The sequence below is a fragment of the Pogona vitticeps genome, chromosome 4 (genome assembly GCF_051106095.1).
Source record: "Pogona vitticeps strain Pit_001003342236 chromosome 4, PviZW2.1, whole genome shotgun sequence".
Taxonomy (NCBI): Eukaryota; Metazoa; Chordata; class Lepidosauria; order Squamata; family Agamidae; genus Pogona; species Pogona vitticeps.
The window spans coordinates 207009760-207037165 of record NC_135786.1 but is presented as its reverse complement, the minus strand read 5'-3'; the positions used below and the strand labels follow the sequence as shown (position 1 = coordinate 207037165).

The 27406-nt window shown below is 39.3% G+C and overlaps 1 protein-coding gene across 19 annotated transcripts in view; it reads left to right on the top strand.

Annotated features, from left to right (window-relative positions):
- PAG1 (phosphoprotein membrane anchor with glycosphingolipid microdomains 1) overlaps positions 1-27406 on the top strand; it is a 173389-nt gene that overhangs the window by 76511 nt on the left and 69472 nt on the right. For 13 of the 19 annotated variants that reach the window (XM_078393564.1, XM_078393552.1, XM_020787534.3 and 10 more), the window contains one exon: positions 25788-25835. The exons of 2 other annotated variants lie outside the window; for them this stretch is intronic. The gene's annotated coding sequence lies outside the window, so the exon portion shown is untranslated. Of the gene's footprint in view, positions 1-740; positions 7510-16179; positions 19597-25787; positions 25836-27406 lie in introns of those variants that run through there. 4 more of the 19 variants (XM_020787530.3, XM_078393561.1, XM_020787533.3 and 1 more) reach the window with 2 other exon arrangements.

Here is a 27406-nt window from a genome sequence, read left to right as displayed (position 1 = left end):
CCTCTGAAATAGGCAGGTAGGCAAAGAATCAAGGAGGAGCTGATTCATTATGGCTTGTACATCATTTGATTACCAGGAAAAAGAGGAAACCAGCCCATCTCAAGTGAGACAAATCCTTATCTGTTCTCATCCTAAGCTTCACAGTTACAACTGGATCTTTCTTAAGAGATAAAGGACATTTGGTTATCCTTTTATGAGGTTTGCACAACTGCACAACTTGCAAATAAACCTGCTTTGGTGGGTGGTCATTGGTCAGTAAACAAAATTTTATTTATAAGTTGATTGCAAAAATATCACACATTTGAGAGTACTGTACATCTTTGGAGGGATAGCATTTTATACTCTTACGATATTGAGACTGGCATCTTGTATTGTTTGACCCACAACTATGGGGAGTTGTTTAGAAATAATGCCAGAAATATCCATAAGTGAGCAGGGCACCAGGCTGTTGTAAGATGTATCTGCAGGTCAGATTACCAGTCAAATTAAGCACAGAAGAACCTGTGTTTTAATGCAAAAGTACAAGCAGTCTACACACTTCGTTGTCTGTCCTTAAAAAAAAAAAGTTCTATTTTACTCCGTTTGCTAGGTGATTCTTTAAACAGGACTTGGACCACAAAGCCTTATTTATATTTATTTATTTATTTGATTTTTACCCCTCCCCTCTAGACCATGTCTACTCGGGGCGGCTTACAAAGCCTTTCATAACACAAAGCGCTCTTCAAATGGAAGATTGCAAATGTCCAGTCTAAATAGTCTGCATTTTGTGAGTTTTAAGGGAGGGGTGAGATAGAGAGAGTGTGTGCGTTTGAGCTGAAGAATATGAAAATGAAGAGCTAACCTTAAAGCTACATCAATTGATAATTGGTTCAGTGAGAAATATCACTTTATCTTTACCATTTTGTGATTCAAATCACCAGTGGCTAAACATGAGTTTTTGACTCAGTTCTAATGCACAACACAATGATCTTATACTTGTTCTGAATCACTTCATGCTGTGAAGCTTCTTTATTCTGGACTTCAAGGATCATATAACAATATTATTTATTTGTATATGGCATTATAGGGAAAAAGTGAGAACAAATGTAGGAATTTGGTTCGAATACAATTTTTCACTAATATAGCCACACTGATTCTCAAGATGGCAACTTTAAAAGTTCTTGTCTTCAATTCAGAAAGAAAAGCAATATAATTTTCCAATATTAAGGCCTGGCAAATAGTATTTTTTTTATCCTCTTAAATTGACTGCAGATTCAAAGAATCAGTGAAATAAAAAACTCACTTTTCCATTTTCTGCAACTTTAAAAATTGATTGTTAAATAAATGCCTCTTTTTATTGCACTAAATAATGGAAGACTTGCTCTTTCACATTAAAAGGGTAAAAAACGCTATTGGATAGTGGCATAAAGGCCATTCTTTATGAATAGGTCCTGAGATTTTAATTTATTTCATTTCTTTAATAAGTTACATTTTATAACAATTGCTCCAGGCCACAGTAATTTTAAACTCGTAATGGCCTCTGAAGAACACCTCAGTGCTTAATATCATACTGTTAAAGACCTATGTAGGCTATCCAAAGAACTGATTTTATTTGGTCTAAGGAAAAAATGTATGATGAGAAAAATAATCTCTTCATATTTATGTAAGAACTTCAAGCAACGTCTGGGTCACAAGTATATGTGTATCGACGCTGATGAAAACCAGATAGTACCAAAATAAACAGAACAATAAAGAGACCTGTGGTGTAGTGGTTAAACTGCTGTACTGCAGCCAAAACTGTGCTCACGACCTGGGGTTCAATCTCAGGTAGTCGGCTCTATCCTTCTGAGGTCAGTAAAATGAGTACCCAAGCTTGCGGGGGGGGGGGGGAGGGTGCAATGTGTAGCCTGCATAATTAACTTGTAAACCAGCAGAGAGTGTTTTAAGTACTGAGGGGTGATATATAAGCCTTTTGCTTTTACCTGTGTAGCATTACTGTTTGTCATAGTCTTGTTTGACAGTTGGTACAGTTGCCCACGGTGGACTTGAACCCTTGTTTGAATGTGCAAATTACTAATTATTAATAAGAATGATCAATCTTCCCAAAATTGCGGGGGGGTAGGGGATTTTAGTATATTTTCCCACAGTTTCTTGGAGCCATAAATCAAAGGTCTCTTACAATTCAAGAAATGCTGGGAATAATGATCCCTGCTTAAAATTCTCTACTAAATGACCCAAGACAATACAGAGGTCTGAGTATATTTACCCAAGGGAAGAACTAATCAGTCTTCCCCCGCATATAGTGACACATCTTCTAGGTTTGCAACTTTTCAGACTAATGTCATACACATACTTCCCCGCCATGAACAACTGGATTATAGGTCAACAATTGGCTAGAACTTTTCAATCTCTGTTTTTAATTATGAGAAATAAGGTTGCCATAGTCCACACTTTATAGAGCCACACAGTCTGATATGTAAGAATCAAAACAGTTTTCTGGGCCAGAGGCCTCGCACCTAATACATGTTTTCAGAAGCAGCCTGGCAGAATATAACCTGGGCCAGAGTCTGGAAAGTTACTTTTAAAAGGAACAGTCATAAGGATCTCCTGGTACCTTGCATAACCATGCAGTGATAACTTATATATCCTTCTTCTGCTCAGTTATGTATGGCTATGGTAAAGGTAAAGGTTCCCCTTGACATTTAGTCCAACTCTAGGGGGCGGTGCTCATCCCTGTTTCCAAGCCGTAGAGCCAGCGTTTTTTTGTAGACAGTTTCCACGTGGCTAGCACGACTAGACATGGAATGCCGTTACCTTCCCACCGTGGTAGTACCTATTTATCTACTCACATTTACATGCTTTTGAACTGCTAGGTTGGCAGGAGCTGGGACAAGCGACGTGAGCTCACTCCGTCGTGTGGATTTGGTCTTACGACAGCTGGTCTTCTGACCCTGCAGCACAGAGGCTTCTGCAGTTTAACCTGCAATGCCACCACATCCCCCTATGTATACATGTCGTTATATTAATTTTTCTTAAAAATAACTTTTCAAGATCTCTTTGGGACCTGGATCATTTTTGACTTCGGATTACATAAGATTTTTTAAAATTTTTAAAATGGTTGGTTGGACCATTCCTGAGAATCTGAAGATATGTCATGTGCTGTATGGCATGCCGAATTGGGCATATGAACATCATAAATAATATTTTGTCCTGTATATTTAAACATATTCTGACTAGTGAGGGAGCGGTCATAGACAAAAATTCCAAGAAACACAGAGAAAGCTCTGTTTTAGTACACACATGTACCTGTGTGTTGGTAGGTGGAGTGATCAGGTTCTGTTAACTTTGAATCTTACCTCTTCAGACCTTGATAAATAGTTTACAACTAAGAGGTTCCTAGAAATAGTTTAGCCATTCTGACTATATATACCCTACAAGGTATCTAGTAGCATTGGAGAATGATGTTCTTTTATAAGATATTCCACAGTTTCAAGTAGTTTTCTTTTCCTGTATTAATTTGCTTCTATCAGAAGCTATATGTAAAAGCTATAGGCTACTAGCTTTTATAAAGGTCCAATAGTATTAAATCAAATATGGGTATATGCAGTTCTAAACGTAAAAATTCATATCAAATGTATTGATTTTAAAGATTGTGATGCTAGATAGTACTGTTTTGCAGGGTGTTTTTGATTGCAAAATTTAATTAAAATTAAAAAAATAAAATTATTATTTAAATCAATTTGAAGTTTAAATTATTTTAATCTACCCTGCTATTTTGTAATGCTGGCTGTCCATGTGGCTGTACTGGGGTTTGTAAACACCTAGTCCATGATAAAGTTCTTGGTTAAGTTATGATAAATTGGGTCATTCAGTATAAATCTTCTCATGTCCACAAATTCAGAGTTTGGTTTTGAGGAAATCCATTTTCTTTCACCCTCAAACCTCTACAGCTAAAATGGGAACACTGATGATTATAATTGCAGAGTTATTGCAGACATGGAAAGCAAGGTAACAATTATATCTATAATATATTATGATCATTCAAAATAAATATACTGTGATCGAGCATAAACATTCAAGCATAGGAATTGTGCACTAAATTGTTTTATTTACTGTATTTTTTGCACCATAAGACACACTTTTCCCCCACAAAACAGGGGGGGTGGAAAGTCTGTGCGTCTTATGGAGCGAAGAAAACAGATTATATTTTCCTGTTTTCTTCTCCTAAAAAATTGGTGCGTCTTATGGAAAGGTGCGTCTTATGGAGCAAAAAATACGGTAAATCCTTGCATTGTGTGAGCTGTAGGGGACTTTGCTTAGTGCAAAGAATTGCAGTTCACTGAGGGATTATGTTATTGTTAGGATTGTGATAATGTTTAAAGTTTCATGTAGGTTTCTTATATTTCCTGACCCCATTGAGAATTCATGCCCACCTCCAGGCTCAAATCTATTAACACTTAGGATGTGTTACATTGCATTTATGCGAACCTAAGCATCACATTAGGTGAGTACCCTAATAGCAACAAGAAAAAAAAATTGGGACATATATGTCTTCTGGGCATTTCCTTGTTTTTAGTGTTTTTATAACCTGTCAGTGGAATCAGGAGATATTGGTTAAAGCAATTCAGGAGACAATGGTGTAGAATCTTGACGTGTACATCTATTTCTGTATGGATTCAGAAAACATGATGCTGTAGGCTAAAAGCATCACTACTACCACCATCATCATCATAAAACTGCAGAGCTCATAGGGATCCTATGGATAATTGAGTCCAACCCCTGTCAAGAAGGCATAGTGGAGAATCAAACTCCCAATTTCTGGCCATCTTATCCTTAAGTATGAGAAAAAATATATTTTGAAGGTTTACATTTATTCATGCGTTGAAGCTCTTCAAATGTCTGATCAAATTCCACAAAATAAATTCCACAGATGCTTATTTTTTTTTTACATACACAGACGTACCTCCTCAATTCTTAGGAATAACGTTCAAAATTAGTTAATGCAATTGGTGTGAAGCATTCTGAGTTGCGTGATTTGGTCTGCGTCAGAAAATGCTTATGCTAACTTGCAGCAATTTGCCACCAAGCCTATTCCATTGTGCCGGTGAAGAAAATGTACTTGCATTTTGGACATTGTTTGATGTATATCCATATACTCATTCTAGTATATTATGACCATCAGCTTAGGATATTTTACATCAGTTATCTTAAAAATATATCCATGGGTTTCCTTCCTTCTTTGATAAGCCTGTACAGTTTATCTTTCTTCTTGGATGTTTCTAACTATGAGGAAATCCAAATAATATTTGTTGTAGCTCTGAAGTTCATTGTAGGTTCTTTCCTAAATTATGCATTTCTGCTGTATCTCCTCACAGTTCAGTCCCAAACTGATCAGCATCCCCCTTCTCTTTAAAATGGAACACAAATATAAATAGAATGCAGAGATCTGATCTTAGGAAATTTGATGGGGTTTGTTCATCACTGCCCTGATTGGTTACACGGACCCACTGCTACCCTGTTTACAATGTAAGCCAGAAATCTACATGTTTTTTAAAAAGCCTGAGAAACAACCTGTTTTTCTCTCCAGATATGGATCTTACTAGAGGGTTTTTTTTTAGGAGTGGTGGTTTTGTTTTGTTTTTGTTATGTATTTATTTAAGGTTTATTGTTTTGATTTTTTGCTATAGGAAAAAAACAGTTTCTGTACTTTATGCTATGACCAGGTGTGTGTTGTTTAGATGATAAAGTATCTAGCAACATGTCCCAGCTGTGCATGCCACTATGGAATGTGGGAAAACCCCTGTCTGTTTTCCCCTTTGTTTCAAATGAATGAATGAATGAATGAATAAATAAATAAATTCCACAAAGAAAACAAGCTAGATAATATATTATAACTTCACTGTTCCTGATGAAATCCTAGTAGCTGAATGGAGGAGCATGCATTACATTATTTGAATGTATTACACTCTAAGAGAATCACAGAGTTGCTCCCTAGTGCTGCTAGTTAAAGGGATATTGGATATGAGTACAGTACTGGAGGAAGACTGGCTGAAATCCTGGAAAACTACTGGCTGTATAAATAGTGATGGTCAGATAGATCAAAGGTCAATGGCCAATATCCTCTGAGGAATCATGGAGCATAAAACACACACACACACAAACGATAGAGCTCTGCACTTTCATTGGCTTGCTGTTTTTAACAGGCCAGAGATGGCCCTGATGAACAGAGCATGGCCTTGCGCATGCAGAAGGGTAGAGTGGATTCTTCTTTACCCTTACTCACCAGGAGTAAGCAAAATGGTTTGATATTACCCCGTCATTATAAGGTAGCTCTTAATACCCTTAGTATTAAGGTTGCTTTATGATTTCTACATCCAGAAGCACTGGATTCAGTCCATCAGATCTGAGTTAATATATACTATATATATAATTCCGATTCCCCATGCCTAGCCCTACCGTTTGGTAGATGGGATGACTGTTTCAGGCAGCCAGTTCTGAGCTTTATGAAACGACAAGAAATGATTACATGTTTGTGTGGCTTTTCTTTGTATATTTATTGCTGGAGATGGGGAGAGGAGCTATTCTTGCCCCTTGCGCCAAAAACAATTTGCCTGGCTTTGGGAAAGAGGCAGTTACTGCTGTGCCTCAGGAGGCAAAAATATCTTAGACCAGTGTGCAAGAGGAATTGTGAGACTGCAGTGCTGTGTCATCTGCACGGCAGGTACGGACTTCTGCAACTCCTGCATGAAGATCTACTTCATGTGAACTTGAATTGGATTTTGGTTAATTGTGTGTGAGTTTGTTGTTCTTTTTGCTACTCAGTGGGACTTTGTAACAGTAAAAGAGCAAACTATTATATTGTATTTGGAAATACTTTGTTGCTCTTATTTGAGCAACATTTAAAAAAATTAATTGATTCAATGGATACTCTAGAAATTAAAACAAATTAATAAAAATCTTCAAAGGAAAACCTAACTTATTCAATGCTAGACAGGCTCTGTTGTTTAATATGTACAAGCATGTAAGTGTTCTTGTAATGAAAGACAGTGGAAAGCCTTTTGGATTTATACTGTTGAAATATGAAACCAGTGTGGTTATGATAAATACAGGTGTAACTTCACTAATGGTTTGTAAAAGCAATTTTGCCCTTTCCCTAATGGAGGGCAAAATTGTAGCTCAGCTGAATCAGTTTTAAAGCCATTTAAAAGAGAAGGGTTCCTAATGGTCTCTCTCTTTTTCTTTCTTTATAGTATGCAAAGAGATTTATACTGTTTTAATTTAGTGATGCATCAAAAAGAGGGAGGTATCATCAGTTGATGTGAGTGGGTCATATTAACACATCAGTTACTAGAAGAGCTGACAGAGAGAGCTGGATCAGTTCAGAGAGTAAATGCCAGAGAGGCACAGCTGGGATAAATATATAAATAAGCTCTGAAGGCTACCAGAGAGAAGGAAGTTGGGTACAAAGCTGCAAATGGAAGGGGGGAGACAGGCAGTGAAGAGCACCCATTTAAGCAGAGCATTTATGAGGTAATAAATTATGCCTCAGGCTATTACTGAGTATGTGTATTTGATGGTCCTAATATAGTGAGGTTCTTCAGAAGCCCTTGGCTTGATTTTGTTCAGCCTGTTAAATAAGCTTTTGTTTCTTGACCTCTTCACCCTTGCTACAGAATTAGTATGGCTTAAGAAGAAGACAAAATAAGTAGGCGTGCAATGGGCTTGGAATATCCTGCATATCAAGGCACTGCCCCCCACTTTTTATCTGTCCCTCAGCACATCCTTTTTATATCTTCACTTTTTACTGTGGGAGCCTCACCTGATTTGAAAAGAGGAACACCCTCTTAGGTTAGAGCCAAATAGCTGTAAGTTCTATACTCCACTGAACTTTTTAAAAAAATACTTTTTACTCCCAGAATTCTACACTCAGCATGCCCATGCTGGCTAGAACATTCTGGAAGCTATAATCTGAAATGTGACGTTTTCATACTCTGCCATCATCACCCTTGGACCACCTTTATATTAACTAACAAAATGGCCACATTAGGCTGCCTACAATTATGAAAGAATGGATGGGTTATTTGCCTTAGACAGACTGGCCTTCAGTGACAGGAATATGACGTGTTTAATATTTGGAATGCAGACTCAATATAATGTTTTAAATTCATTAGTAGTCATCATTCCTGAAAACGAGGACTAGTCATCATGCCTTAAATATAAAAATTAATTTCAGGTATAAGTGTAGAACCAGATGTGTTCAAACAAATTGAGCTGAACTGCAGCACTTCCCTCACAAATAATTCAGTAACTTGGTCTTATATTTTGGTATTTATCATAGTGATTAAATAAGAATATGAAAAATGCCATACTTTATAATCATCTATTTTACCATTAAAGCAGGAAGGAAGGATGAAGTATGTGATGACTAATATGGAGTCCCATAAATTCTTTTAGGAAGATGGGCTCTCTGTTTCTACAGCCAGAAATATTTCACATGATTAATCTTATTCTCTCCCCCAACACCAATGTACACAGTGAGTTTTTAGTCAATTGGAGACCAGATTTTATAAATCTCTTTTTTTGGATTGAATTAATAGAATAGCAGTTTTGCTGCCCAAGTTCCCACGATACCAGCAAATGATCTTATTTCAGGGGCAGCTAAGACCCTTCACCACAGTCATAGAATGATCATTGATTTATCAGAAGCAGCAGCTGCAGACCCCATGGGAAAGTTCACAGCTGGCTGCAGCTGCTACAGTAAATTTCTCTCAGAAGGATCCGGTGCAACTTTTTAAGAGAGAGGATAGATACTTTGACTAAATAATATGAAGTCTTGTGTTCATGTATGAATGTAGCATGGGTGAGCCCAATGGGTGGGAGGCAGTGAAGATAACTGGTTAGACACAGCATGATATTTGTATTAGATTTTATTAGGCTGTTACAGTGAAATGCAAGTTATTAGAAAGCATGTGGTTTTCAAAACAATATGGCAGAACTATTTTTATTTTAGAAGCTTCTCATATAGAGTGTGAAGTGAAGTCTGTTAAAGAATGCACAGTTGAGAAACTGTTAAAGAATGCACAGTTGGGGACCTGATTGCTAGAGTAGTAGAGAGTGGACAGAATCCCAACTGCAACATGGAACCTAGTGTGCCATATGAGTAATAAGTTGAAAACTCAATTCATGTTGGGTAAAACAGTGATTTTAGAAATCTGCAAGAAATCACAACTCAGTTGTTAACATTTAGACCATGCTGGGGGGAGTGGTGGCAGCTCTGGAATCCTAAGAAATTTAGAGATATGCAAGGGATGAAGTTTAGTGGGGTTCTGCTTTCATATGGGTCTTGCCCAGCCTTTTCAAACACGGCTGGTAATATAAAGGTGTCCTTTGGTGCGGAGAGTTGTAATCAGCTTCTGTCCTTCATAGGTTTTTGTCTGTATGCTAGTATCCTCTATACATTTCATGGGGTGTTAAGGAGGTAGTGTTGCTACAACATTCTGCTATGTAGCCACCCATGTTTCAGTCCTTTGATTTATGCTTCTGGTCAATCTCAGTGGTTCCCAGCCTCCCTCTTCACCAATGATGCAGCTTCTATCCTCCCCAACTAACAGGATTAGTACCCAATGACAACAGAGATTGTAAATCAGTTTTTTTTCTCCCTGAATGCTGTATGCATTTGCCTCTTTTACTTAATTCATCCAAGATTCTCTTTGTTCCTCTTTGACTTTTATTTCTAATTGGCCAAAAAGAAAAAGAGACACGAATATTAAAAAGATCCATCTTTTCCTATTTCCAATGGCTAGTCAAATACCTCTAGGAAACCTACAGTTAGGGTGCAAGCGCAGTATTATTCCTGGCTCTTTTCTGTCCAGAATCTGGTATGCAGTGGCATACTGTTTCTGAATTCAACTTTGCATTCATTTGTTTGGTGCTTAATAAGCACATAGCATCAGGGCTGTTTAGTTAGTGGTCTGGAGCTAGGCACCAGCAAGATTGAAGAGAAGTCAGGATCCAAGGGCAGAATTAGATAACAAACTAAGACCAGGAACAGAAGAAGTGCACTCAAGCCAAGCTCCACAGAGGAATCTCATTCCTGCCCAGGAGATGGCAATCGCTAGCCTGTGCAGAATTAGTTTGGAAGGTTTTTCATTGAGAATCAGGAGTAGACATGGCACTTCGTATTTGTTTCCCTGGGAAAACCACAGGTGCTGCAGAGGCCCAATCCTACAACCCAGAACTGGCAGGGACACTTACTGGGCTCCACCTAGCACTTAGCTCTGTTATCATTGTCACGCCAATCACAGAGATAGCTCAGCTAGTCCTTCCCCGCCTCCCCATGCAGCCGACCACTAATTGGCTGAATGGGGAGAGTCCCCATCCTGCCTCCCCTCTGCAGTGGTCTGCTGCATTGGAAGGTGGGGAAGGGTCAACTGGGCTGCTTCCACAATTGGCAAAATGACAACAGAACTAAGCACCACATGGAGCCCGGTAAGCGGCCTGCTGGGAAGTGCCCATGTCTAATCAGGAGCAATACTGTTGATACATAGGGCATTGGTCAACTGTTCTTGTCACATGGCAAGAGAAGGCAGCAAGCACCCCAAACATTAGAAAGGTGTTGCAGCTCCACCTGCAAATATGCAAGGCCAAAATGGCCAACTTAATGACATTCTTCTCACCACTTCAAATTAGGTGGCACAGGCAAATGCTTCTTAACATGTCAGCACAACATACAGTATTGGGGATATTGCACCACTGTCATCATGCCTGTGTCTGTACAGCAGCTTTTGTTCTTTCCAAATATGGCTGCCTAACATGACTGAGATGAGACAGGCATTCAGGGAGAAAAAAACTGCTTTATAAAGACAAATATGGATGTTCTAAATTGCGTTTAATAAAACATTGACATTGATACTTAATGAACAGATGAGAGTAAATTCAGCAGATTTCACAGGAAAACAAGTGGTTGGTTGGTGGGTTGGTTAGTAAGCAACAAATACTTTATTTATTATTTATTTATTTATTTATTTATTGGATTTATATACCGCCCCATAGCGCTACAAGCACTCTCCGGGCGGTTTACAATTTTAATTATAAAGGCTACACATTGCCCCCCCCAGCAAGCTGGGTACTCATTTTACCGACCTCGGAAGGATGGAAGGCTGAGTCAACCTTGAGCCGGCTACCTGGGATTTGAACCCCAGGTCGTGAGCACAGTTTTAGCTGCAGTACAGCGTTTTAACCACTGCGCCACGAGGCTCTTTATCACGTCCAAAGATAGAAAGATGTTCTTTTCCTCTAGCTTTTTATACTAATTTCTTGTTTTCTAATAAATTAATGAGCTGCTCAGAAAGAGGCACTTTGGAGAGTGACAAGGGAACAGTAGATTGATTTTTTTCTTTTTAAAAAAGTTCTGGTGAGTGTCATATATTGACTTTAACCAGCTAACAGTAAGAACTGAATATCATTCACAATAGCAGCATCAACACAGTGTACATAATTCTGTTATTTCAAAAATATGTAGTAAATTGCAACTAGACTAGGCCCATTGATTCACAAAATCTCCACTAATTCAAGAAAGGTAACTTCGCATCTTATTTCACTCTGGAAAATGACAGGAAGTAGGTTTATTAAGCATACAACCTGTTCGAAGTTGGAGACTACATATAATTCAAATTTGTCTGTCAAATACAGTTTGTCCAGATTTTAATTGCATGCTTCTTTATATGTCAAGTCTTTTCTGCTTAGGAATGTCATCATACTTAAAGTTTGGGATGACCCAGTGTTCAAACAAAGAACACCTCATTCCCCCTTTCTCCCCGGTCTGTGTATGTATGTGTGTCGCACAAACCCTTGTCAGCCTAAGAGCCATGAATGCAGTAGCTTAATTTCCATAGCCCAAACTTGTCACAATCCAAGTACTCGGCCAGTATATAAATTCTGCACACCTGTAAAATTTTCAACTGTGTAGTGAGAAATAGAAGTGCTGTTTCACAGCAATAGCACCAAACAGATGATTTTGTGGCGTCTTCCTACATTTCCAATGGCTTTGTGTCATGCTATCTTTGGAATACCAAAAATGTGTCATTCTTTTTATCTTGGTAAGTGTCTATAGTGAAAATCCTGAGATTAATTACCCAGTCATGTGCAGTCGCATCTCATGGTATCCTTTCTTCTGGTGGATGGGCATACTTTTAGCATCATGAATATTTAATTTCTAAAGTCTTCCATTATATCAGCATTCAGTGACTTGGCATATTATTTGACATGTCTTTTAATCAGATTTGGCATGTCAGAAAAAGCATTTTTATTACCATTCCCTTGTGTTTTGAGAGCTTAGAAATTTGATTTAGCTAACGAAATATTCTGCATAATTCAGACTACATCTAGGGAGTTCTTATTACTCAGTCATGAGAACATGCTAGAATGATTGGCTTTCACGTTTTTCCTAGCCAGATTAACTTAAATGCATTTGAAAGTCACAAATGGTAGGGTGAGTGGGGGAACTTGACTGGAAATCTAATTAAGGAATGAAAATAACAGTCTGAAAGACCTCCAAGCATGTCATTTCCTTCTTAGACGAGGCACAAAATTGTATACTTGAAACAGAATAACTGTCAGAATGTGTTGTCCAGCAACTTGGATGCTTTTTAGAAATATGAAAATTTCTTTCACTTGTAGTTGTATAATTTGTGGTTAAGTACAGCTAGAGAAGCCTGATTGTGCCACAGTAGGCTAGTTGTTGTCTCAGGACCTTGGACATATGTAGGATTCTTTGATGGTAGTCACAAGAGACAAACTGTGACTAGATTTTCCAGAAGGCTTGCAAATGAAACAATGGAACATGTAAGATTAAAAGATTTATTATAGTTTGTTTTTGAGGACTACAGAATTCAATTCTTCAAAAAAAAAATCTGGCTTAGAAATGTGGGATATTATGCTTCTGCACCCACAGTTCAAAATATTAGGAAATGGCCTGATAATGTTGCACAGTATTGTGTTCACATTGCCAAGCTTTCTATAGCAAAGGGCAGCCTGAATATTGTCTACACCAGTGTCAGCAGTCAAGGTGGTCTACAGCAGTGGTTTCCAACCATAGGTCCCCAGATGTTATTGGACTAAAACTCCCAGAAGACTTCATCACTGGCCAGGATTTCTGGGAGTTAGTCTTAATCATCTGGAGACCTAAGATTGGGGACCACTAGTCTACAAGATAGCCTCTTGCTCTCTAACTCTCACAAAGAGACACCAAGTTGGGGGGGGGGAATCACAAAAAGAGGCTTCTTTTTTCATCAGTTAGGCACTTCTCACCCAAACACAAAACAATCCAAAGCCCAGTTGAAAAGATATAATTTGTGTTTGGTCTGCTCCCATTTTTAAAATTGCCTTGTAGAATATTGATCTGCTTTGCTGCAAAATAATATAGCTACGCTCTGTTGCGGATACAGCATCTCATGGGCAGCATGAAATCCTCATGTTTGTTCTAATATCTGCAACACATAATGCTGGCAGGAAAAGTCCTGAACTGCCTCTATCCATATGAATTCTGGGACCAGTTAAAGTTGTCAAAAACTGCTCTTCTAAAGGTGCCAGCTGTTCAAGCTGGCTGACTTGAATATATTATGAATACTCTTTTCTTCCTAAGTCCCTGTGAAGTATAAAGTCCTTGTAGGGATTCAGTAGGGGATATAAAGCAGAATTATTTCAGTGGGCCTTTGCATGCTGTTCAACCACTTATGTAGCAAGCCTTCATTATATGGTAATGTATAAATAACAAATTGTCTGGTAAGCTTTAGCTTCTTCCTAATTTTGATGGCATTTTTATCATATAAAGTATTTTATTGTTCTATTTGCTGTGTGTAATGGCATTGTGGTATGTACTATCCTGGGTGTATTTTGTATTTTTGTACGTTATAGTATACAGTGGGGTCTCGACTTACGAACTTAATCCGTATTGGAAGGCAGTTCTCAGGTCGAAAAGTTCTTAAGTCGAATCTGCATTTCCTATAGGAATGCATTGAAAACCATTTAATCCGTATCTGCTCTTTCATCCATAGAAACTAATGGGAAGCTGCTATTCCGCCTTCTGCCACTAGAGGGGGATAATTTTTTCTTTTTTCCTTTTGACTTAAGATGACTTAGCTTTAAAAAAGGGGGGAAAAAGAGTTCGTAACTCGAATCTAAGTTCGTAAGTCGAGTCCATATATTCCTATGAGAGCAGTTCGTAAGTCGAAACGTTCGTATGTCGAGCCGTTTGTAAGTCGAGACCCCACTGTATATTATAGTATATATATTGTAAGTTAAAGGTATAGGTTCCCCTTGACATTTAGTCCAGTCGTGTCTAGGGCGTGATGCTCATCCCTGTTTCCAAGCCATACAGCCAGCGATTGTCCGAAGACAGTTTCCATGGTCACATGGCCAGTGCAACTAGACACGGAATACCATTACCTTCCCACTGAGGTGGTACCTATTTATCTGCTCGCATTTTTACATGCTTTCGAACTGCTAGGTTGGCAGGAGCTGGGACAAGCGATGGGAGCTCACTCCGTTGTGTGGATTTGAGCTTATGACTGCTGGTCTTTGACTTTGCAGCACACTTTGCACTATATTGTACTGTATACTATATATATTAATATAGTATATTTTGCAGAATAGTAGCAGATTTGGAGGCAGCAAACTATCACATAATGTGACATATACTCTGCTGTATACTATCTTGTGCCTCTGCTACCCGGGGATGTGGTAGTAAAATGCCTTGCTAGAATCATTGTCATAATAATTCTGGTCAAAATAATTTGCATAATCGGTATGGAGATGTGCATGTTATGCAAATTGTTTCATGAATTTTAGTAGGTGGGAGTCGGATTATACTAATCTTCTATAACATTCAGAAAACCTCTAGCATTATCCTAATGGAAAAGGCTTTTCTACTTCCCAGATCTAGTCATCTAAACAAAAGGTGGCTTCATTCTTCTTGCAGTTGCCTGTCCACATGAACATTTGTATAATCTGGTGGTTAGGTTTTTTGTAAGTAGTCTGCGTTATCTCTGTAAAGATAATATATCCTCATACATACAGTATTTATGTGACTACAGTATATACAGCTTGGGTCCAGGCTGCCTGGAGGACTGTTTCTCCCCATATGAGCACGGCTGATGGGAACACAGGAGATGACTTTCTCTGTGGCAGCTTCCTGGTAATGGAATGCTCTCCCTTGGGAGATGAGGCTGGCCCCCTCCCTTTTATCCTTCCACTGATGGCTGAAGAACCATCTCTTCAGGCAGGCTTTTAACAATCATGTTTGAATCCCAGAATACCTTCTTAGAGTTAAGATAGTTTTTTAAACATTTACTTGCTTTTAATTATTCAATTATATTTTATTTAGCATACAGTTTAATAGTGTCTTAATCTTTAACTTATTCTGTTTTTAGCTTTATTCCTTTTAATATTGTGAGCCACCGTAAGTCCTCTCATTGGGACAAAGGAGGCACATAAAACAAACAAACAAACAAATAATAAATATACTCAGTGTGGTATAATAAACAGGACTAAGAAGACCTTGTGTTTAAGTGCCTGCTTGGCCATAGAAACTCATTATAGGGTGGAAGTATTAAAAACACTCTTTAAGTATGTCACTTACTTTGAAATCCCTATTAGGGTTACTATAATTTGGTTGCTACTTGATGGCATGTGACACACACACTTTTGTGACTCTTGTATGACAATTAACACATCTTTATATTATCATTTTTCACACTCAAATGTCTTCCTTTGCATCAATCTGACTTCAAATCTGCTTACTTCCCTCCTACTGAGAAAACTGCCTTAGACTGAGTGAATCACTGGTCCATCTAGTTTAGTTTTGTCTATTGTGGCTCTTCAGACAGGCAGGAGCCCTTCTCAGCCCTGCCTGAAGGTGCCAGTGATTAAGCCTGGGTACTAATGTATGCAAAGTCCCATTGAGCTATGCACCCAACTCCCTTTTGGCATGGCCAGTGCGACTTAGACACGGAACGCTGTTACCTTCCCACCGAGGTGGTCCCTATTTATCTAATTGCATTTGCATGCTTTCGAACTGCTAGGTTGGCGGGAGCTGGGACAAGCGACGGGCGCTCACTCCGTCGCGTGGATTCGATCTTATGACTGCTTGGTCTTCTGACCCTGCAGCACAGGCTTCTGCGGTTTAGCCCACAGCGCCACCACGTCCCTCATATTAGATGATATCCAGGATTTAAATTGCATATGGGAACAAGTACTGTAATTGAAAAGCTACTGTTGTCCTGATACAGAGTTTCCATTCCTTACATCACTTCTCACACTGGTGGTGCATGTGCTGAGGAGGTGGGAGGAGAAACAAGGTTGTACTCAGTCCTTTAGAGATCCCTCTTTGTGTGGGTTCTCATCATTTGCAGGGTGGAGGCAATTAATCTCTTAACGTAAAGGAAAGCTAATCATGAGGTTTCAGACATCCGCCTGGATTTTGGAGAGAAGGGCAAAGTTCCCTATTTTTAGGCATACAAAGAATGAATTGTTTCTTTTGAAATTTACCTAACTTACTGTAGGGTCCAAGCCAGTTTGTTTCTTCTTCTTAAATATTTATTTCATTTCTATCTGTTTATTTGTTAGTGACTTTTAATCTTGGAGATTTGTTTGGATACAGCACAACATTGTTGTTCAGAACTGCCTATCCAAGGCCAGGATAGCCAGGCTCTCATAGGAGAGAAACAAGCTGTTATGGTTCTGTGTCATCTTACCAAGGTAGTAAGTAGCATGTATGGCTCATCCACCTCCCCACTACATTCTCGATATATGATAGGTTAGTCTGAGAAAGAGTGTTTGGCCAACAGAGAGAGAGAGAGAGAGAGAGAGAGAGAGAGAGAGAGAGAGAGATGCTACAAATGCAGCCCCCCTAGTGCTCTTGGGGACTGAAAACTGGAACGTCTCCTTGTTATTTAAATTAAATGAAACAACTGAAACCACTCCCTATTCAACAGCTTCCAAGAGTGCACATTAACTCCTTGGGCTGTATTTGAACATTGAAGGGCTATATTACCTTATGGGTCTGACCTTAAGAAAATAATCTAGCTCTGCTTTTCCTGTAGCAATGTATGTTTTCAAGCCATTCATAAGCCTTACACATTATTTCATTTTGCCATTTATTGGATTGCAGAAATAGTATTAGATATACTTGGCTATCTGGAATGCATGATGAGTACCTACAGTCCAATATAATTCTTGTGGGCATAGGTTGTAAGTTGTAGAATGTTGCTCTATGTTTGTATAATGTAGCAAGGACTATTTATATAATGGAAAGACAACACAGACAATTATTTTGAAAAGTGTTTGGTTAATAATAATTCCAACAGCCAGGTAAGTAGTTAGCTACTGTTGTAGTTATATTTCAAAGTAGCTCTTTGTTTTCCAGTTCTCAAAAGCATTTAGAATAGGTTCCATTTAGAGATGGAGTTAGAGGTTTGTGCTGGTATGTAACATTTCTTCCCCTCCTTGGCCAATGTTCCCACTCATCAGCTAGAGTGCACTCCTCCTCCTCCTCTTCAGCTGTTCAGCCAGTCCCTAGCAGGAGCACAGGCTTACCTGGCCCGCCTTTTTGTCTGTGTGGGTGATGAGCCAAGGAGGTGGGGCAGGGAACCCCTTGCTCTTGCCAGGAACTGGCTGAACAACCAAAGAGGACGAGGAGAGGAATGTGTTCCAGCTGGGTGAGTGGAGAAATCCAGCAGGGAGATGGGGAAGGGAACGTGCTTTTCTGGGTCTTGGAATTTAAATAACTAATCTTACAAACCAGCATGAACCTCCAAACTGAGGTTCGTGCCCATCTCTAGTTCCATTAAAAAAATTAAAACCAAGTGCTTTTTAATTTTTTTACTGCTTTTTATTTAGCAGCAAGATCCATCCTTTATACCTGGGAGATACCTTCTTCACTATAACCTAACACCACACTCCTAACACTGTAAAAGGCACAAAAAGAATGCACTTAACATTGCAAAAGCAGTAATGTTTATCCCTTGTTAAGTTACAATGTTAATAAGGTATTGTTTTTAATGTAGTCTTACTTTGGCTTTTCAAGAAGGTATCAGTAGGTAGTACTTCCAAGCTGTGCATTAATACATTGAAGGAAAATAAAGGGCCGTTTAAGAGTGCGCTAGGCATAACTGTTAAATTGCCAGCGCTTATTTGGGAACGATACTGACTCTGAAGTTGTGCCTCCATGCTACACTTGAATAGGTGTTGTACATAAAAAGCTAGCTTTTTGTATCCTCTTGATCTATTTCAGAGTAAAGCTGTTTACAGAATTGGCAGACGTTGAGCCTGAAAGAGCTTTGACTGATTTCACATGGGATGCCTTGCTGGGGCTAGCAAAAGGTTCATCTAATTTAGTATTCTAGCACTAGCCCCCCAGGGAAATTGCCAAGTGGGACACTGGGAAAAATCCATCCTCTGTAGTATCTGTAAAGAAATGGCTCAAGGATAATCAGGTAGTCACAACATGGGCTTAGTCAAGTACAAGCGTTCTCACATACCATGAAATCAGCATGGCAATGCAGGGACAGTCTTTAGGATGTGTTTCTTAAATTAGATGTATTGGCAGCACTGTTTAGCAATGCACTTAAATTAAGTCCTTTTATAATGAAATATTAGAGGTATTGGAAAGACTGTTTAACCTTAAACTGCATGCTTCTGTTTCCTCCTGTCGGTATGTGTTTTAGTTGTGTGTTCCAACCAGCATGTTCATTGCATAGCAGGTATTCTGTATCCCCAGAATCATTTATACTTATATTAGATTAATCCCTTTGCTTTTTAGCAGTAAAGTCAGCTCCCAGTCATGCAAAGATTTATTCATCTGCTTTCATCACCCAAATCCCACTTGAAACTCTTGCTCCATCACTCCTAATGCACATGTGCTTTTCCAGAAGCCCAGCCATTGTTCAAAGACCAAATCCGTTTCAAAACAGAGAGCAGGAGAAAGATTTATCCACAATCTGCTGACACCCTCTGAGATTTTCTCCTTGCTCTTTTGTTTGACTTTTGATGGGCTGAAGCAAACTTTCTAGAGCCTGTAATGGATATTCCAGATGCTTGCTTGCACATTCAGTCACTTGGGATGGAAGCATAAAACTAGCAGACCCATTCCATCATTAAATTTCAGGCTGTGAGGAAAAAGGAAGAGAGAGAAAAAAAACCCATCTGTATCATTTTGCTGCCACTTTAAGGATGACAGCCACTGAGGGAGGGAGGGGTCACACTGAAATGTACTACTGATTTCTTTCCATCCCTTCTCAGCCTGGTTAGATTGCTTTGAAAGGAGGAGGAGAGGGAGGGAGGAGGAAAAAGTCCAGAGCAGGACATGAGAGGAGTGTCTTTGTGATACTGTTCATTCTCTGTTCTGACAGAGACGGCATTGTTTACTCACTGTAATAGACTTGGCAACCAAATAAGGTATGGACCTGTGCTACGCATACAGATTCAGAAAGTAACAGAGTGGGCAAGAATCTGCAGATCTCAAGAACTGGATCATAGGCGAGGACTTCATAGCATGTTGCTGTGCATACACCTTTTTTGCCATTGTCTTTGCTTGGTGGGAAGAGGCATTTTAGACAGGAGGTAATTCTTCTTGCTTTTCTTATAATTAGCTGATGTTGCTAATTAGCTATATTTCCTTCCAACATTTGAAATTTGAATGTTGAACATTTGCAGTTCTATCTAGTTCTTCCTGGCTCCAAGGTTCTGTTTAGATTCAGTACTTGTACCTCCCTGCTATGCGTCTATCGACTGGATTAACATTTAATGAGAGAACTTGTTTGAAAAAGAAAAGGCCATTTAGAATTTTTGGCTGTTGAGCTATAGCAAGTAGCTAATGTTTATATGCAATGTGCTTTAAGGATTTTTGCTAACAGGGATGCATTAATGTAGAGCCATTAGAGGCAGTTAACATTGCTCTACACACTTCCAGATCCAGTTCCTTATCTCTTGGTTACTTATTCTACCAAAAGCTCTGCTGAACAGTGTTGTAAACTTAATATTCTTTCCACATCGTGCAATTTAAAAAAATGGGGGGAAATGATAATCTGCATATTGGTAAACAGTGTTTCTTATGGCACTTGAGTAATGGATTACAAGCTGTGCTAAAACTGACATTTATATAATAATATGTGTTCCTTTTTTGTTTGTTCGCTGAATTGATTATTACTATTCCTTGATGACATCTGTTTCCTTTCTCACTTTCTCTATATTTTAATACTTTCATTTGCAAGCTAGTTTGCCTTCTGGCTGTTTTTAACTGCTGCTATACCCTAAAAATTATTCAGGGTTCAACCACCACTAGAGTGAACGGAAATTATGTCTAAGAAAGTAGATTTGTCCACAAAAGCTCACATTAAAATATAGCAGTTACTCTTTAAGGTGCGACAATGTTTCTGTCTCCATTAATTTTAATTTTGTTTTTGCCTGATGTGAAATGTTTAAATAACTCTTGAGAAGTAGTCTAAAAATATATGTTCTTTGGAAGAAGGAGGTAGGTGTTTTTTACTTGTTTAACCCATCTAAAGTGGGGAGGAAATGGAACTAGCCAAGGGTGCTGCATTTTGAAGAGAGCCGGCAATCTATCCTATCAAAGAGGCATCTGACTGAACACCTGAAGGGTTTCATTCCGGAGAACCTTGCTCATGCCATCTGTGGATTTGCTAACAATGTCTGATCTCATAGGGCTCAATGTACCTTGTGTCTTAATCCACAGGGGACAACTGTTCCTAGTAGCAAAAACACAGTGTGTTGAGACATGCTGCATGACAACAGCAGTCCTTGCCTATCATGCTTGAAAACAGGCTGCCAGAACCAGCTAGAAATATTATCTGATTAGGAGCTGCATTCAAAGGTTGGTGAACAGCAAAATAAGAGAAACAAAAAAAGAGAAACAAACCCATCCAAAGTTTGTGGAAAGTTACTTTGGGATTATTTTCAGCCTATAGATATTTAACGCTTATTTACCTATTAAATGTTGAAGTGCTTTTTATGTACATACAATATCTAGTTAGCTACATGGTAAATATGTTTGAAAACACATTTATTTCAAGAATACAACAACAGTTTCGTGAGGACTGTTTTGTCCAGTATCCTATTCCCAGTGGCTCACCACTTGCCTCTGAAAACAGGGAATGAATAGAATAGGACCATCTTCCATGATTTATGCTCTGTACAGGAAATGATACACAGAGAAAGTTTTCCTCTGATCTTTGGAGGAAATATATCATTGCTCACTGGGGTCAGGAGTTTAATTGTGCCTTATAGGAGAAGAGCCAACCTGTATGGTCTTAGGCCGGCTACGGAGTCCCAGTGTGTCCCCATAAGAAGGCAATGGTAAAACACTTCTGAGTAGCTTTGTTACTCATCATTATTGAATAAAATCATTATTCATGGAAATCATTACTCATCATTAGTGACTGTCAGTGGCCTTGTCTTCTGAGAATATAGGCAGAGAGACAAGATTAGTTGTCTGTACAATCTAAGCCAAATTTGTTGCTAGGTGATGCATGAAATGAGCCAACATTAGAGAGGAAGCTAGACTAACTTTTCATTAGTCTAGCCCAGTGGTTCCCAAACTCGGATAACCCAGGTGCTCTTAGACTGCAGCTCCTAAAAGCTTTCAGTACTATCTGTGCTGGCCAGGGATTCTTGGGAACCACTGGTCTTGCCAAATATTATCTGCTTTGAAGGGCAGTGGCTGGGTAGAGTAGTCTTCCCGATTACCTGCTACCTAACCCTTTTCACTCCCATTGCCTGAATTGCACTTGAGACATTCTACCAGTACAGCATATGCTCTGTGCCACAGCTATGGGTGGAATCCTGTTTAATTGTTTTGCTTGTGCAATGCAGAAGGACATTAATGGAGCCTAATGACATTTATGGAGTTTACACAAGAAGATATCCAGCACCTCGTTACACATGGAGAAGCCCTGTTCTTATGAACATTTGTACCTGTGCAATTTAGTTTTGGAGGAGCCTCCATTAGTTAACAGATTACTGCTCTGAATCTTTTTCTTATTATTTCCGCTCTGCAAGAAGTTCAGCATCATTTTAGCCATACAACAATATGTTGTGTTATATTCAAACTGGTTCTTTATGTTCTTCAACCAATATATTCTTCTTTCCTGCCCTTTCCTGTTTATTTCACTTTTAACAATTGGTTTGACAGGAATAATCTGTACATTTCATTTATGATTATGGTACTGATATACTCTACTTCTCTGTATATTAGAATTTTTTGATCTTTTACTCTGTTTAGTACTTCTTAAATTTTACCTTAGTATTTGTCCACTGGTTAACTTCTAAATCCAATAAATTCTTAGCCCTAAAGTTATACGGTCACTCCCTGAGTAGTTGGAAGTGCAATCAAAATTCTTTGGCTTAAAAGAAACTTTACACTAGCTAATGAGAAGGTGGTATATATTTTCTCTAGGAAAAAGGGATGTTTTCTTCTTAGTGGGGTGATCTGGCTATCAGCTGTTTCCCATTATTTAAGGATACCGTACAGAAGCTTTTATGTAACATATTACCCGATCGACTGGTGGCAGCCTGTGAGGCACTGAGTCAAAATATCTGAGTTCAGAAGACAGAATGTATGGAAATCTGAAAGCAATTTGAAATTCTGTTTTTGTGTGGAGGTGTGAGGACTACCAAAGAGAGAAAGTCTTTAAGTGGAATACGTACAGCATCTAGAATCCATGTCACGTATAATTCAGCATGTGTGTTTTGCATTAAAGCCAGAGGCATTTTAAGATAGTATGGAAACTTCCTTCATCAAGACATAATTGCTTTTCCTGCCATGTATTCTTAAGATGTGGAGTGGAGTGTGGTCAGAAGACCTGTGTAACATGAGAGCAGTTGGGCCCATGCTCCAGATGCATATGTTCAGCTAGTCTCTAGGAGGATCACCAAACACAGATCTGATTATCTCAGATTACAACGCAATTTCCCTTTTTATAAACATTAATGGGCAAAGTAAGAATGTCTCACTGATTCAGATGACACTTTTGTTGCTTAAGCAGATACAGAAATGTGAGTTACTAGGACAGTAGGTATATTTTTCCAACAAGATGCTAAATATGAAAGTTTATCTTTAAACAAAATAACATAAATCCTTGTAGCCTCAGGATGTTTTTGAACACATTCTGTGGAAATATTGCTTCTTTTATTAAAATGTTTGGACTGGAATTCACTGTATTGTTATTTCTGCTGAGTGTCAGTGGAAATTAATGGAATTCCTGCAAGAACTGTTGTGTAAAGGATCACAGTCCATATGAAAAAAATGTCATTTTGAAATGTGAGCAGTTCAGCTGAGCACGACCTGGTATGCAATGCAGTTTGCTGGAAGAATCAAGACAGAAAAAATGCGGTATGCAGTCCAAGGGCACAAATACATTTTGTGCAGCCAGCATGGATTTCCAACACATTTATTTGCCTCTGAATTGTGAGGATAGAAATTCTTTGCAGGAGCAAAGGAATATGTGTATGAATGGAAAGTGTTATGGGGAGAATCAGTAGATGAGCTGAAAGATAAACGGACTGCCTCCCATCCACTGATTCTCCCTTGAATATAATCCCTTGGCACCACACTGTTAATGAGCAGCAAATAGGTGGCTGAATTCTGAGTTTCCTTTGCATCATCTTCCCCATGGACAGAGCATCCAGATCAGAACTCTGTTCAGGGTATGGTCCCATCAGTGGGAGAAAATACTGGATCCAACCCATGCTTTGCAAACTGTGTGTTTGTCAAGTGTAGTGATATTGATCCCCCAGAAGAGTGGTTCCCAATCCTTTTTCACTTGCATGCGCTTTGGCAGCCCATTTCTTTAAACTGTACCCTTCATATTAGCAAATGTTTGTAATTACAGTGGTGCCTCGCATAGCGAGGTTAATCCGTTCCGGATTAACCTTCACTATGCGAAAACATCGCTGTACGGATCAAAAAAAGCCATTGGAATGCATTAAACATCGTTTAATGCGTTCCAAATTGGCAGAAAACTCACCGTACAGCGATGTTTTCCGGGTCCGGCAGCCATTTTCGCGCCCTCAGTAAGTGAGGGGAGGGCGCAAAAACGCTGCGCGCGGCCATTTTGGCCACAGCGAGACCGCGGATCAGCTGTTCAGTGGCTTCAAAATGGCCGCCGGAACAGCCGAAAGGGCCGGGCACAGCGTTTTCGCGCCCTTGGTAAGCGAGGGGAGGGCGCGAAAACACTGCGCGCAGCCATTTCGGCTGTTCCGGCAGCGTTTTCGCGCCCTTGGTAAGCGAGGGGAGGGCGCGAAAACACTGCGCGCAGCCATTTCGGCTGTTCCGGCAGCGTTTTCGCGTCCTCCCCTTGCTTACCAAGGGCGTGAAAACGCTGCGCCCGGCCCTTTCGGCTGTTCCGGCGGCCATTTTGGACCCGCTGAACAGCTGATCCGCGGGTCGCAAAGCGAAGGTCGGTAAGCGAAACGTTTACCGATCTTCGCTATGCGAATTTCGCCCATTGGGGCTGATGCGATGCCTTCGCATTAGCGATCCCGGAAAAGGGATCGCTATGCGAATTCATCGCTGTACGGGGCGCTCGTTAAGCGAGGCACCACTGTAATTAATTTGGATTTGGGACTTAGTACCAAAGGGATGTGGTGGCACTGTGAGTTAAACCACAAACCCTCTGGGCTGCAAGGTCAAAAGATCAGCAGTTTGAATCCACGCAACGGAGTGAGTTCCCGTAGCTTGTCCCAGCTCCTCCCAACCTAGCAGTTCGAAAGCATGTAAAAATGTGAGTAGATAAATAGGTACCACCATGGTGGGAAGGTAACGGTGTTCCATTTCTAGTCGTGCTGGCCACATGACTACGGAAACTGTCTACAGACAAATGCTGGCTCTACAGCTTGGAAATGGGGATGAGCACCGGACCCTAGAGTCGGACACAACTGGATAGTTTGTCAAGGGGAACCTTGGGACTCATACCCAGAGACTTGCCAATATCCCTGATAAATACATCACAGAAGACCTGGAAGAACTCACTCATTGAAAACTGCCCATAGAACTGGCTCAGGTGCCCACTTATATATACACTGGTACCAACACAACAGCACTGAAATGTTCATGAAGAGGACGAGAATGAAAGCTGAGCCTGTGAGAGGTGTACTGCCTAGCATGCATGCTGTAGTAGCATGTTCATAACAATTTTTTTAGGGAGGGACTTCCCACTATTCGTCAAAATATCAAAGTGAGAGGACAAAGCTTTTCTTGAGGTTAAATAACAAAGAAAACCCACTCCAGCATTCATCATAATATTTAATTCATTTCACAACTTCTTGTCTTGCACTGTTAATGTATGTGCCTTTTCTGCCATTATTCAGTTTTTTCCACATACTCCAGGTTGGGAATCATTGCCCTACAGGTTATGCTTTGAAGTGACTGGGCTGTGTTTCTCTTCACACTTTTGAAACAGCATTTTTGTTTCAGAAGGAAGTGCAGGTTCAAGGGGGAAAGCTCTTAAGACTCCTTGAACACATTTCAAAAAACAATGTCAATTTTTAAAAACGTTTTGGTAATGTGTACCATTCACTTTTAAAATATTATATAAGATATAATTGCTAAAGGCTGAATTTGCTTAATTTTAGAGAACTAGATGATCTGTGCTCTCTGTAATTACACAATATTGAACAGTTGTTTGTAAACTTTCAGGTTTACACCCATCTGCCAAGTGCAACGTGTGGTTCTGACAGTATTTCAGGGTAGGAAGCACATGTTTGATCATCTGAGCACCCTCTTTCCTCTTTTTCAGTGCATATGTTTTGCTTCCTCATTGAAACTGCATGACCACATCTGTGAGGTAAGTAAGCCACTTGCACTATGACTCTGCAATTCATTCATGATATTCAGAATGTTTGCTCTTTATTCTGTTTTGGCACATATTTAATGCCATTTGTACATTTACTTTCCCTAAATGTCCAGATCAAGTTCTTTTGTACAATAATTGATGTCTCTCATTAACATGCACATGTGTTATTTTACCAGGGATGGTATATATTTACAATGATCTCTGAATGACCCCTCCACACTGCAACATTTTTTGTAGGTCCCCCTCACAACTGACTAGTGGAATTCTCTTTCCACAAGATATGATGAAGACCACTTGTTCAGTGTTTGTTTGTTTGCTTTCTTGCTTGCTTGCTTTGAAAGAGAATTAGATAAATAAATGGAGAAAAGGATTAAATAAACTAAATGTGGTCTCTGTGTACAAACAAAAATATAGTGAGAGATAACACAGAGTAGTTGTCACTGCTGTGACTTGTTTGTGGCCTTCCACAGGCACCTGGCTGATCATTATCTGTAAAGCTAGTAAACTAAAAGTATTCTGGACTGATCAATCAAGGCAGAATGTCAATTCATCATATTCCAGAGAGCTGAGACTGAAAATTATAAGCCACGTACGGTAGGAGAGTTTTAACAAGTGCTGATTTCTGTGTTATTTCACAAACCTATATATTGCCAATCGGTTACTCCTATCACAAAAGTGTCAAAACAGAACAACCTCCCACCCCCCAACCCCCCACCCCATTTCCAACCTTCTTTTGCTATTACTTGTTTCTTTTCCTCTGATGTTGATATATTCTTGCACTCAGCAAACTGCTGGACAACAGCTTCAAATAACTTTTTCAGCTGTGCTCATCATTCCTTCTCCTCCCCTCCCCCTGCTACTTGGCATGTTAGAGTCTCTTCATTTGGAGGAAAGGACATGGTTCAGATAGTTTTATTTTACTCCCAGATTTCCAGACTCTCCCTGTCAATTGATTATCTTTGGCAGATTGTTGAGAGCAATAAACAGACCGTGGAATGTATGTGTTTTGCCTGTTCCAACATTTCTGCTTACTGCCATTTAGAGGCAGGAGAGCTGTTAGATGAAATATTCTTTATTCTTTTATTGTAATTAAGTTGTTATGTGTTGTCAAGTCATCTCTGACTTGAGGCAGCCCTGTGATGAGAGATCTTCAAAATGTCCTACACTCTTCAGCCCTGATTAGCTTCTGCAAACCCAAAGCCTGTGGCTTCCTTAAGGGAATCAATCCCTTAAGATGGTGTCATCTACATATTTAAAATTATTGTTTCCTCTACGAAATTTCACTCCATCTGAATCTAGTCTAGCTTTCTGTAATTAACGTACAAAATACTAAAGTTAAAAGAAATATTTTATAAGGAGTTGGGTGCTTAGTTTAAACAGAGAGGCAAGGAAGAGAGAGAGATAATTTTTCAGTGTCAGTGAAACTGAAAGCGTTCACAGGATGAACAGATGTAAAAGAATCTTAACTGCCTAAGGAATAACATCCTGAACTTGCAACTCACTTTAAATAAATTCTTAGAACCAGACACATTTTGCCATCAATGCAAGTGATTATGTCACTG